General features: G+C 40.9%; 1 protein-coding gene across 1 annotated transcript in view; it reads left to right on the top strand.

Annotated features, from left to right (window-relative positions):
• The window catches only part of DEAF1 (DEAF1 transcription factor), a 992,297-nt gene that overhangs the window by 52,871 nt on the left and 925,502 nt on the right, over positions 1-13,924 (top strand). The gene's annotated exons all lie outside the window — the stretch shown is intronic.

Below are 13,924 nucleotides of genomic sequence, written 5' to 3'. Positions count from 1 at the left end.
ACCTTGCCTCCTTTCAAAGGCATGCCAGACGTTCCTCCTCAACAAAGAATAGAGGCTCACAAGCAAATTTCTCTGTTACTTCAAAATACAGCCGGTCCCTATGCCAGAAGTGGGCCTAGGATTTTATTCTCGCCTGTTCCTAGTACCAAAGAAGGGGAACACGTGGAGACCAATTTTGGATTTATCTATTCTCAACACTTATCTGGACATTCCCAAGTTCAAAATGTTGACGTTACAACAGCTTTTACCTCTGCTGGGCAAAGATCATTGGATGGTAACTTTGGATCTCAAGGAGGCTTACCTTCATGTTCCTATCAGACTAAGTTGCAGGAAGTATCTGCGTTTTCGAGCTGGGACTTCTCACTATCAGTTCTCTGCATTGCCCTTTGGCTTATCTACTGCGCCCAGAGTGTTCACGAAAGTTCTGGCTCCAGTGATAGCTTTCTTCAGGCTAAAAGGAATACAGATCTATCCTTATTTGGGCGACTGCCTGATTCTGGCTCAAGAAAGAGAAGAGCTTCTTCATCATTTGGAATATGTGATAGCAGTGCTAAGATGCCTGGGGTATTCTGTGAACGAAATAAAGTCCAGTCTAGTACCCTCTCAGGACATGTGCTTTCTGGGTGTAAGACTGAATACAGCATCCCAGATGGCCTTTTTAACCCCGGACAAACAAAAGAATCTTTCCCTTTACTTCCATCAACTATCTCATCAGTCCGGGCTGACTGCAAGGACAGTCCTTCAAGCCTTAGGGTTCATGGCATCTTGTATTCTGGTGCTTCCCAATGCCAAACTGCATATGAGGAAGCTGCAATGGTATCTCAAAATGTATGGACACAACACTGCCAGGATCTGGACACTGTCATTCAAATAATACCTTGCATTCAAAGGAATTTTTGTGGTGGGCTCAGGAATGTCACCTAAACAATGGACTCTCTGTGACCCGGCCAGAGGCAGTCAGATTTTAACGACAGATGCCTCAGACAAAGCTTGGGAGCTCATCTAAATGGAAAGTGGATACAAGACAAGTGGCCTGCCAGACTACAACATCTACATATCAACCTGAAGGAGATGTTAGCAGTCCAATTTGCATTAATAGCTTTCAATTTACTTCTTCCAGGGCAGGTGTTGATTCTAACAGACAACACAACTGTCATGTGGTACATCAACAAGCAAGGGGGAACACATTCTTATCCTCTATGCAGGCAAGCAATGATTTTGTGGGTGACTGCTCTCAGTTTACAGCTCAATCTTCAGGCAAGGTTTCTGCCAGGAGCACAGAACTCCTTAGCAGATGTGTTGAGCAGGCAATTATGGATCCCCAGTGGAAATTGGATCCTCATGTATTTCAGAAATTGACAGTGTCATGGGAACTCCAGACATAGATCTGTTCGCTTCTCCACTAAACCATCAGCTGCCAAAGTATTGCACAAAAGGTTTCATCCACAGCTTGGAAAGTGGATGCTCTTTCTTTCAATTGGAGCAATCTTCATGTGTATGCCTTTCCACCTCTGCCTCTCCTCCCAAAGGTACTTCTAAAGGTCAGACAGGACAAGCCAAGGATGATTTTAATAGCTCCAGATTGGCCTCGACAGCACTGGTACCCATTACTGAGAAGTCTGGTGCGGAAGCCTCCATGGCCTTTGCCTTCGATTCCACACCTGTTGTCACAGGAGGACAGCCATTTGCTCAATGTCAAACTTCACTCTCTTCACCTAACAGCCTGGCATATTCTATTTTGAACCATAGAGGGTCTCAACTTCCACAACAAGTTTTGAATGTGATTTTGGAAGCTAGAAGGCCTAGTACAAGGAAAGTGTACGCAGATAAATGGAAGAGATTTTTATTTTGGAGTGCAGCAAAGGATTTTGATGTTTCTGAGCCTAATTTAAGTGTGGCTCTTCAATATCTTACTGAGTTACTGGACAAAGGTTTGTCCTTCTCTTCTATTAAGGTTCATGCTGCAGCAATTTCAGCTCACTATGAATGTGACCCTCCTTTGTTCAAGCAATTTCTTAGAGGGGCAAAGAATATAAGACCCCCACGTAGAGCTCCTACTCCTGCTTGGGATCTCAATTTTGTGTTGGAGAAACTCACTCTACAGCCTTTTGAGCCTGCAGCTACTTCTGAGTTGAAATATTTATCATGGAAGACTGCCTTTTTGTTGGCCATTACCTCTGCAAGAAGGGTTTCTGAATTACAGGCCCTTATGGCGGTTGAGCCTTTCTTGATTTTCCATAAGGATAGGGTATCTTTACGTACTAATCCTTCCTTTATGCCTAAGGTGGTTTCTAGTCTGGCTTTAAATCAAACTATTCATTTGCCTACTTTTTATGCAAATCCCCAAAATAAAGGGGAAAAGATTTTGCACACTTTAGATGTACACAGGCAGTTGCGATATTATTTGGACAGAACTAAAGGGTTCAGGCAGTCTCAGCAGTTGTTTGTTTCTTTTGCTTTAAGTTCTCAGGGCAAGCCTGTGTCAAAACAAACTATTTCTAAGTGGATTGGGTTTTGCATTGCTTTCTGTTATTCCCATCATGGCAAGGAGATTCCAGCTGGGATTAGGCCTCATTCCACTAGGGCTACTGCCACTTGACAGCCTTTTGAGGGGAGTGGCAACCACCAGGATATTTTGGAGGCAGCTACTTGGAGTTCAGTGCATACTTTCTCTAGGCATTATCACCTACCACTTTACTCTAAATCCAGGGCTGGTTTTGCCACTGCTGTTTTGCAGGGCATTTGGCAGCTCCTGCTTCCTTGTAGTTTGGCCATCCTCCCTTACCTCTGCTTTGGGATTCTACCCAAGTGTAAGGACTGCAGCAATGTGAGATGAAGAACATAGTACAGTTTTGTACCTACCATAAATGTAGATGTTCAAGATCCACATTGCTGCAGTCAATTTACTCCCTCCTTCCCTCTGTAGTTAGAGGTGGTTGTGTGGGTTGGGTTGTAAATATTGTGTATATTGTATATATTGTACATATAATTAGTGCAAGGGTGGTTGGTTGTTTGTTTGCTGTCTTTTGGTTTTGACCTTTATGTTTAGGGTCTTCTGACATCTGGGGCAAGAAAAGACTGAGGATATGACGTCGGTCATGCGCATTTGTACCCTGACGTCCTGATGTCAGTCAAATGCGCCTTGACCGACGTCAGCCTTATACTTTGATATTCGGGCCGACCGAGGACAGCGGACTACCCAAGTGTAAGGACTGCAGCAATGTGGATCTTCGAACATCTACATTTATGGTAGGTACAAAACTGTACTTTTCAAGTTTTTAAAAAAAGTGCTTTTTTAAAACTAATTACAGCCATCTCTGGTTTACAAGTTAATTAAAACATATGAACCCAAAATGTAAAAAGTATATGCTCATTTAAAGCAGCAGGATAGAATTGAAGAGGCATCTGCATATAAAGCAATATGTACCGTATTGTTAATGTCTCGGAGGATGTTTTAAGTTGATTTGAGAGAATAGCCACCATTTGAACCAAGTATCTTTTGTCATCTCTGAGGCAAGTGATCCATTTACACACTGCTTCATTTCATTGACTGTAGCACCACATTTGTTCATATGCAACAAATCAGTTTGAATTCTATTTGATAAACCATGTTACAACTTCCATAGTCTACAAACTGAAATTTTGTCCATTTTACTGGTAGTTGGTTGTGTAAATGTAGAACTACTATTAACAGATTTCCAGTTGTCACATTTTGTGCATCGAATATTGCCTGTTCTTTTCATTTTGGCATACTTCATTTGATTGTGTAAGAAAGCAGCACAGTTGTTGCTTTAGACTGGCACATCCTTTTATAACAAAATCTAGGACATGTGCCAAGATTTCTTTAGAGGCTAACAATGTCCAAGTTATTCCTAATGGTATTGGATATCACATCTATGTCATTGGTATGTGTAACTGGGATGTTCATTGTGTTTGCTTATCACATTAACTTGTATGAGTTCTACCATCCATAAAAGCTCTCCTAACACACATTAAGCTCAGTGAGAAATTTACCAGCCATAAGGCATGCCACTCAACATTTGTCCTCTCACAGCATTTTTATATATATGTGGTGGATGCATTGTGTCTCAATAAGCAATTATTCTTAACTGGTTTCCTAAAAAAATTAGGTGTTTAACCTACTGTCAGATTCCAGATATAGACACTCATCTAGAAAATGAATTCTGTTAGTTGAATGTGTGAGTTTCAGATTTCAAAGGTGGGGTGTAATATTTAATGCTGTATTGATTCTTAGTGACACTGGAAGCAGATAAACTCCCTTTTATCAGATGACATATTGTTAAATAGATATTAAAGTAGACACCATTACATTACTTTTATGATGCTCCCATCTGGCTAAAATAAGATTTTAGTGTCACTTCACATGCTTTAATTCAGTTATGAATTGAAGTTTGTTTTGACGGCTTTTAAACATAACAGTGGCTTGTAGTAAGTATAATTTGCAAGCATAGTACATTTAAATAATTTATTGGATAAATGCTAATTAGGGCTAATTGTACTGTGCAAAGAATTTTAAAGTGATTAGGTATTGTCATCCTTTTAACTAACAGTTTGGCAAGTTATTTTTATTTTTTTTTTGCCAGACTGTTTACAAGTTGGCAGTGTATCTGCCAGGAATATTTTTATGCTGAAGGGGTTTCTGTGAAGCTGCTTTTTATTTTTATAAAGTGAGTGGGTTGCTACAGAATGTAAATTGAAACAGCTCATTTGCCACTTTTTCTCTCTGTTATCCTAATCGAGGAGGGAAATGAGATTGCTTTCTGTTTCTGTCCCCATTTTTATTGCATTTTTCACAATGTATACTTTCTCCCTTGTACATTACACTCATTGCATATTGTTAGTTCCCCTGAGTTGTTGCTTTTCTTAAAACCTTTATTTGTTATATTTCTGTTTTGTAAGCTCTCCTAAGCTAAAGCTTGTAACATACTTGTAATTATTTCAGTTGTACCTTATGTGTTGTTCATTCTGTATTTAAATTTTGTAGCGTGGAGCTTTTCTCCCTGGGCCTCAGCTGAAAAAGGGCTCTTTTTGGTCCAGTCGGACTTTCCTGGTAAACAAATGGCAAACTTGTGTTTACCTTCCTGGCTTGGGCTGTAGCTGAGAAAGATCCTTGGGCCTATTCACTCATCTGGTTAACAAGTGCTTGATCTGTTTTGGGTAAGAAAAAATTAAAGAAGGCCATGTCGGTCCACTAACTAAAAAAAACAAAGATACTGGAACACAGACGTGATGTAGTAACTTTTATTGGACCAACACAGGTTTTGCAGTTACCTAAGCTTTCAAGCTGGCATGAGCCCTTCATCAGGAGTTAAGTTACTGATGTTCAATACAGTGCTTAAATATCCACTTGTGCCTGTTAAAGGGAGCACATCATTAATTTCCAGTTGGCTAAAAAAAGTCTGGAAAAATGGTAGTGTGGAAAAAATGCAGATTTGACTACAAAGACTGTTTGCCGTGTGTGTGTGTGTGTGTGTGTGTGTGTGTGTTTGCTGTGTGTGTGTGTGTGTGTGTTTGCTGTGTGTGTGTGTGTGTTTGCTGTGTGTGTGTGTGTGTTTGCTGTGTGTGTGTGTGTGTGTGTGTGTGTGTGTGTGTGTGTGTGTGCTTTCGCGCTGTGTGTGTGTGCCAGGTGTGTGTGTGCCGCTTGTGTATGCGCTTGTGTGTGTGTGTGTTTGCTGTGTGTGTGTGTGTTTGCTGTGTGTGTGTGTATATGCGTGTGTGTGTATATGTGTTTGTGTGTGTGTTTGTGTGTGTGTGCATGCTTGTGTGTGTGTTGTGGTGGGATAGACTGAAACTGTAGAACAGAGTCACAGCATGTTACAAAAATCAAAAGTTATGTTAAATTTTGTTGATTGTTGAATTTTGAGTTTATGTTCAATTAGCTGTGGGTATTGATATGTACGTACAGCTCAAGTGTTATGTGGTTATAGGTTCATAGGTTCATACTAGGCTATCTGCCCTAGGGCATTTATAAGCCTAGCCAGAGTGTGTATGGCTTTCGCCACCCATTTTAAATTAATTTTGCTATGCCCTTTTTCGAGGTTAGTATACTGCGCTTCTGTCTAACAGTGACACAGAAGTGATACCCGGGGTAAACCTACGATCTCCCATCCACTCATCAAGATTCCTCTTGAAGAGAGTCAATGAGGGACTCTGCCTAACCTGGACTGGGATTTTATTCCAGAGTGAAGGGAGCCTCTGGGTTATGAATCTGTCCCTCCAGCATGTCCTATTTATTTCAGTGCTGAGGTTTAAGTCCCTCGAGTACATAGCTCGATGGGAATTGGATTTTCTGAGGTGTAGCGTGTGCATTAATTCGGGTTGGACATGGCTTTATAAGTCAGGCACAGATCGCCTCTGAGCAGGCGGTATGCCACTGAGTAGAGCTGGAGTTTCTTTAACCGGGCAGCATACGGCATTTGTTTGAGCCCCTTGATCCTCTTGGTGAGGTACTTTTGGGGTCTTTCCAGTTGCTGCAGGTGTCTGATAAGGTACATCCCAAAAGGGGCATTGTACTCAATTATGGGCCTGATGAGGGATGAGTAAAGAGGCACAATGACCTCCGCTGATCTAGATGTGAATCCCTTCATGATTAGGTGGGCTATATAAAATGTTTTTCTAACCACTTTGGCCACGTGGTTGTCAAATGAGAGATTGCTATCAACTTGGGTCCCCAGGTCCCTAATTACTTCTTCTGTACTTAATGGATTACCACCTATGTGGTAATTTGTGGGCACTTTGTTTTGCCAAAGGGATGACTGTACACTTTTGGCGTTTAGCTTGAGGCCATGGCTCTGGCACCAGTTGCCTGTTTCTATGAGGCCCTTTTGGAGGATGCTTGTGTCAGCTGGAGAGTCTATTATGGTGCCCAGTTTGCAGTCATCTGCGAACTTGGTCAGCCACAGTCCTTCCATGTTGGCCTGTACCTCCGAGAAATATATACCGAACAAGAGAGGTCCCAAGACTGAGCCTTGTGGGATGCCACTTGTAACTGGTTTGGAGTCTGACATGGCTCCAGCTATTCTAACCATGTGGGTTCTGTCCTTGAGCCAGTTTGCAACCCATCTAGTGACATAGGGGTTTATATTTAAGCTGGTGAGCTCATCTATAATGCCCAGTGGGGTATTGTATCGAAGGCTTTTGCGAGGTCCAGGTAGGCTGTGTGGACCACCTTCCCTTGTCAATGGCCTTGGTGACTGTTTCAAAGAAATTGACCAGGTTTAAGAGGCAGGATCTGCCCTTAACAAAGCCGAACTGGGTAGGATCCAGTGTCTGTAGGTCCCCAATATCTTTATTTATAAGGTCCATGATGATCCTTTCCATAACTTTGCAGACCAAGCTAGTGAGACTTATGGGGGGATAGTTTCCAGGATCCGTTGAGGCACCACCTTTGTGGAGAGGGACCACTGTTGCTGTACGCCACTCTTTGGGTACATATCCTATAGTAAGGCTGAGATTGAACAGTACTTTTAGGTTTGGGTTTAGCTCTTCTTGGAGTTCATGTAGGACGCAGCCCGGGACACCGTCTGGTCCCATTGATGCTGTGTTTCTTGCTTTGGAGAGGGCAGCTCTTACCTGAGCATCTGAGATGTCAGGGGAGCAGCACTCTGCTGGGATAGATATTAGCCCTTTTGGTGGGGAGGAGGGGGGAGAAGTTTGCGCTGAAGCTGTCAGCTAGGATGTTGGCAATGTCTGTGGGTTTGGTGTATTTTTTGTCATTTTGGACTAATTCTGAGCATATCTGGGAATTCCCACCCAGGTTCCTAACATAACTAAAGAAAGCCTTGTGATTATCCTTAGTGTCCTGTGCAATTTTTCTCTCGAAGCTGGCCTTAGACGATTTTATGAGTGCCCGTAGTTTTTTGCTAATACTGATCAGAGGTGCCTTCCCTTTTTGGGATTTTGCTCTGTCATGCAGTAGCTTCCTCCTTCTATTGTATAGTTTGTTTATGGCTGGGGTCCACCAGACAGGACGTCTGCCTTTGGAGGATTGGGTCTTGGTTTTATTTGGGATTGTGATGATCCATGCATTCCTGAAGGTGTTCATAGAATGCTTATAAAGGATTTTGTGGTCTGGGCAGATATCCAGAGGCCGGGCTTTGAAGGATTCCACCTCGGTTTTGAGGAGTGTGAAATTTGCTTTAGAGAAGTTTTTCACTGTGGTTTTCTAGGCATGGGGTGGGGTCGGGATGTGAATATCCAGTGAGATTAGTTTATGGTCTGATCTTACCAGTGAGGGATACACTTCTGGTCTGGAGCATAGAGTCCCCATGTTGGTGATGATCAGGTCCAGTATGTTTTCCCTCTTGTGGGAGTGGTAACAAGTTGTTCCATAGCATTTGAGTTTATAAATTCTAGGAACCTTTGGGCTAGGGTGTTGGAGCTAGAGTAATGCTCCCAGTCTGTGGTTGGGTAGCTGAAGTCACCCAATATAATGGTGTTTGGAGAGACCTTCATATTTTCCAGTGTTCTCAGGAAGGCTGAGTGGGGTTCCTGGGTTTGGGAGGGTGGTCTGTAGCAGGCTATAAACTGGAAGGCAGTTTTACCCACTGTTAGTTGCACATGGATAGTCTCTGATGCTTCGTGCTGTGCCACCAACCTGGAGGTGTGGGTATGTTTGTGAATATTGATACTCCCTCCTTTTGTGGTTCGGTCCAAGTTTTGGGGCGTAAAGCATGGTATGAGGTATAACCTGGTAGTGCTGGGGTGCTCTCGAGAGCCTTGAACCAGGTTTCTGTTACTGCACAGATATCGATGTTCTCCATGCTAAGGAGAGTTTCGAGTGCATGCATCTTGAGGTTTAGACTTCTGGCGTTGAATAGCATTACTCTTAGTTTCTTATCCCTTGTGATACCTATGGAGATGGGTTTGTCTTTTGAGCCTTGCCTAAAAAAGGCACTATGGGGTAGCAAGAGCCTTTGCCAATATCCGAAAGCCCAGGGGTGACAGGTGCAAGCCGCCCTAGCGAAGCATCGTGGCTTGTCGAGCATGTCATCCCAGGCTGACAGGCATTGGATCCCCTTTGAATGACACCAATACTTAAGCCAATTGTTGAAATTGATAATCTTGTCTTCATACTGTGGCATCATTCTTGGTGAGGGTAAGATGCTACTCAAGGTCAGGGTCATACCGGCCTGGGCTACATACCCAGAGAGCTCCTCTGTCTCTTTTCTCATGTAGGGCTACATACCCAGAGAGCTCCTCTGTCTCTTTTCTCATGTAGTCCAGGGAGGTACGTCTCTGGTCATTCACACCAGCATGGACAATGACTGAGTCATATTTGTACTTGCCTTGGAGTGACCTGAGTGCTTGTGTTATGTGGCGGATCCTAGCACCCGATAGGCAGCTCACCGTGACCTTCTCCTTGTTCAGCCTGGTGAGCGGGACGTCAGTGTGCCTGATGATAGTCACCTATTACAAGTGTATCAGGTGTGTTGTTTAGCCTTAAGGGCTGTGACTGTTCGGCACACTGGCTTTGTGAGCTATGTGTTGCATGTGTTTTGTTTTGGGATAGCGGTTGCTTGGGTGTCTGCTTTGGAGGTCTCTGCTGCTTAGGCAGATTTTTATTTAGAGCCTCCAAGTATGTTTTTGTGTGTTTGTGTGTGGTTTGCTGTCGTGGTAGGTCTATGTGAGACTGGAATTGTAGTGAGTGTGGTTTCCTTCTCCTCCTGACTGGTTACGCCAGTACTGAGTTGAGAGAGCTTAGCCTCCAGTTTGGCTATATGGTTGCATCTCTCACATGTGTTGGAATTTGTTGGGAGGAGGAGAGGGTTGTCTGTGTACATTAGGCAGTTGTAACATTGCCTCAAGATTCCCAGGTTCACCAGCTGGACCGGAGAGGAGATTGACAACTAACCTTTGGACATGCTAGAATAGTATTGGGAATTCCTTTATAATTGAAAAAAAGGGCCAATGGGGAACAAGTTACTCAAAGGAGTTTGTGAGGGTGTAGTGCTTTTAATTTTTAGTGCTGACTTATATAATTGCTTTAGTGAGCAAGTGCTAGGCTTTAGCATAGGAATAGGGTGTTTATTATGAGAACTAGATCAGTTCCAAGGCTCAAACCCAAATAAGCGCGCTGCTCGGCCATGCACAAAATCACGCAGCTACAGCGGGTTTTATACAGGCAGACTTGAAAGAGCTAGAAATTGGCCCAAAACAGCCAACAGAGACTACCAGATTCCTGTGCTGGGAACACTCCTCCAGGGACAGATAGCCTGCTCCAAGCTCCCCACTGCCACTGGTGAACAAAGAAGCCTCCCTCTATCCAAGAAAGGAAATGGCAACACAGGAACTTTCCTAAAGTCCAGAATACAGCAAAGCCTGTATTTGGACTACTCTAGGTCAGGAAAGATGGGAAACAAGGATAACTTTTTTTTTTTTTTTTTTTTGCAACAAACAGCAGGAAATTGCAATAAATATGTAACACAGGCTAGCGCACGAGTGTGTAGCCTCAACAGGTAAATGCAACAAACAGGACAAACTTAAAAAGTGCAGGTGCAAAAACAACTTTAAGCAGTTTAAAACCGTTCAAGAAGCAGAAATATTTGCAGTTTAGCTAGATCGGACAGTCGCCCAGGTAGTAGCAGGAAAAACACTTATCAGGTTAGCAGTCGCTCTTTTAGCCTCTCTGCTGCTAGCACCACTCTGCAGGACCATGAGGAGCTTGGCTGAGTAGTAACAAGCGCAAAAACCTTGCCAAAGCGGGTTTTATACAGGGGGATTTGAAAGAGCTAGAAATTGGCCCAACATGGCCAGTAGACTACCAGATTCTTGTGCTGGGAACACTCCTCCAGGTACCAAGTACCATTGGAGGGATTTACCTCAAGTCCAATCTCCTACCCTCCTGCATGTGTATCAGCAGTTAAGGGAGTAGGTATGGAATGGGTGTAGAGTAGTGTTACACTTCCACAACTGGTGTAAGCCTGCAAACAGCCTTGTAGGAGATGACGCTTGCCATTAAGTTCTCTAGCCCACAGCAATGGACATGAATGGTGTTTCAAACCACAAGACAGACATCCTACATTGGGTCCCAGGAAGAGTCAAACTGGCATTACAGTTTCACGTCAGTCTCTCCTTAGTGGTCTCCTCCTCCTTCATTCTTTCTCATGGAACTGGCAGCTTTCCCCAAATGTCCTGCCTTTTGGAATGATTTTGTTGTTGAGATTTATACAGCAGCTGCTTTGCCTTTTCCTGAACAGCTTTGCAAAGCATTGCAAATTGGATGTGACCTCCAATTCAATTTCCTTTGGGATCATAGTGAACAGGGAAAATAGTGCCTTAGCTATCCAGAAGAAGATCTGAATTTCTTCCACTTTTTCCAGTGTTTTTCTTACAGTAACTAGCAGGCACCAATGGAGCATCTTTACTATAATTTTTGGAGCCATAGCTGGTTTATATAGCACCCAGTGCCATTCCCTGGTCTGCCGCCCCTCAAATTGAGGATTAAAAAGTCTATTTTGATGTGGCTAGAGGTTTTAAAACTCACAAGCAAGCCAAATCTGTTTTTGCACCCTCCTCAACTCCAAGTCGAGGTGGAAAAAATGTAGTTTATATTTAGAACTGTAGCAATTTATATTTAGAACTGTAGCAAGTCACTTGCTACAATGTGCACCACATGCAAAGTACTGAAGGGCTTTAGTGCTGCAGTCCTGAAAAGCAATATCGAAATGTTTCTGTACCATCGTACAGAAATGAAAACAAGAACTGCAGTACCAATCAAATATAATCTGCCGAACAAGACCACTAACAACTTGTGCCTGCAGCTGCCCCCTTCATCCCCCCCATTATTCTACTGCATGCTGAGTTTGAGCATTAAGCAACACTGTTAAAATAACTTCAGCTTGTCATTCTACATTGCTTGTGCAAATGACTGACAGTTGTGCCAACATTTTTTAGTTTGCTCTTATTACTTTGCAACGTCATTTATTTTCAATGTACATATTTTCCCTATCATGTATAGTGTTTAGAAAGCTCTCTTTTATAATTCCCATGTGTAAATTCTACAAACTAGAGATTGTTTTACAGGCTGACTGTGGATATTGCACTTTCGTCTTAGTCACAGAAATTTGAGTAACTGTATTTTTGTCAGGGCTATTTTTTATATACATCTCACAGAATTGTCAACTGGGTAGTTGGTTAGTTAATGCTGTCCTACTCTTTATTTTTGATGTAATAAACTGATCCTTGATATGTGTAACTAGTCTATAATTCCAGATTGTGTTTATGGATTATATTGTCTGTTAATATTGAAGTAGCTTATTTTAAGCACTTTGACCATTAAATAAAGTTTCTCAAAATGGTGTTAATGTAGTTAAAACTTTCTCGGAATTTGAATAACAAAGTCTAGGGCTTTACCATCCATGTAACATTTTGTTATCAAGTATTTGTGATTGATGTAATGTTGTGTGACTTAATCTAGCCACAGAGTTTATTGGCATAAAGCTAGAAACCAGTCTGTAACATTCATTGTGTGATGAGCAGATTCCTCCATTAATCTGTTATCTGATATAAGATATTATTGGTTTATTTAATATGATTTTTGTTTGAGTGTTGAGTTTATATTTTTGGCAAAGTGTAATTTTTATTCGTCAAATGTAAAAACAAGTCTTTTCTGTTTTAATATGTTTTTAAAACTCTTGTCATAATTGCTTTGAGCAATGCTCTATAATTTAGTGTTATTCCCAGATTTATTTGCTATCCAGTTATAAACATTTGCTTATGGCATATCAGTTTATTGAATCCTTAATAATGTTTTTGTTTAATTTGTATAAAACTTGAGATTAAATATATTTAATACAGAATCTAAATAAGTTGATTTACATATGTAAATAATAATAAAATGTCTGTCAATAGTAATATTTTAGATGTACAAATGTCAGTCTAACAAGTCATATTCCTTCCCAGCCTGAGGCAAGTGCCTTTTTTCTTTCAAGACCTAAACCTCAAACTATTAAGAGTTGCATAACCGTATTATCTTGGGTATGTCTTTTATTATAAATCTCATTTGATCCTCCTCAATTAAAGAATGATATTTTAATCTTCCAGAATTTACAGAAAAATGTTATAATCAATGTATAATGAGATTGCTTTATAGGAATTATGCAGGATACAGATCTTGTTTCAGTTTTGCTTTAGATTTTTGTGAGAGAGGATATTTTGTTTATTTTTAACAAAGATAGCTTTTAGAAATAATTCAACATTTTGATTTAACATGATATAAATCTCCAGTATTATTCTTTCAACTCTTTGACTTTATTTGCCTTTAGTGTTTTTAAGTTTATTCAACATTTTCTGTATTTCTTTTGTAGTCTTCAGCAGTATTTTGATGATCTCATTATATAACTTAATTTTACATGTTAAAAGATTCTAACAATTTTTTATCTAGGATTTTGTTTATTTTTTTTATCAAACTATATCTTGAAGGCATTGTCAATAAAAAATATTTCCCACTCCCTAGAATTTGAATATTTTTTATTTGATTTAATCTGTTAATGACTTTTGGACGTGTATTTATAATGCATTGTGAAGGACATTATTTCAATACAGAGCACCAAGTAATGCAGAGATCATTTGTACCATTTATCTTGTACGGTTGTTATCATTTAAAGGTTGGAAAAGGATGTATGTATTGTTTAGCTTTAATGGCAGTAAAATACCTGAAACGCATACACAAGTTTTGATCAGAGCATTTATGAAAACTTAAAACAGCAAGTAAGTAAAAACAAAAGAAAATGAGTATATTTTGCTTTATGAAGGACAATTAAAACAGAATAAAAATTTTAGGAGACATTGACCATTTCACACTGTACTACTTTGTTGTGATTGTAAAAATCTTTAGGCATTAAATGAGTTTAGCTTTTAGTTTTTATTTATTGTCTGTTAAATATGTGGAACTAAACAATTG

Source organism: Protopterus annectens, chromosome 17.part0 (assembly GCF_019279795.1).
Source record: "Protopterus annectens isolate FY-2018-M chromosome 17.part0, PAN1.0, whole genome shotgun sequence".
NCBI classification, from domain to species: Eukaryota; Metazoa; Chordata; order Ceratodontiformes; family Protopteridae; genus Protopterus; species Protopterus annectens.
This window is presented reverse-complemented; position numbering and strand designations above follow the sequence as displayed.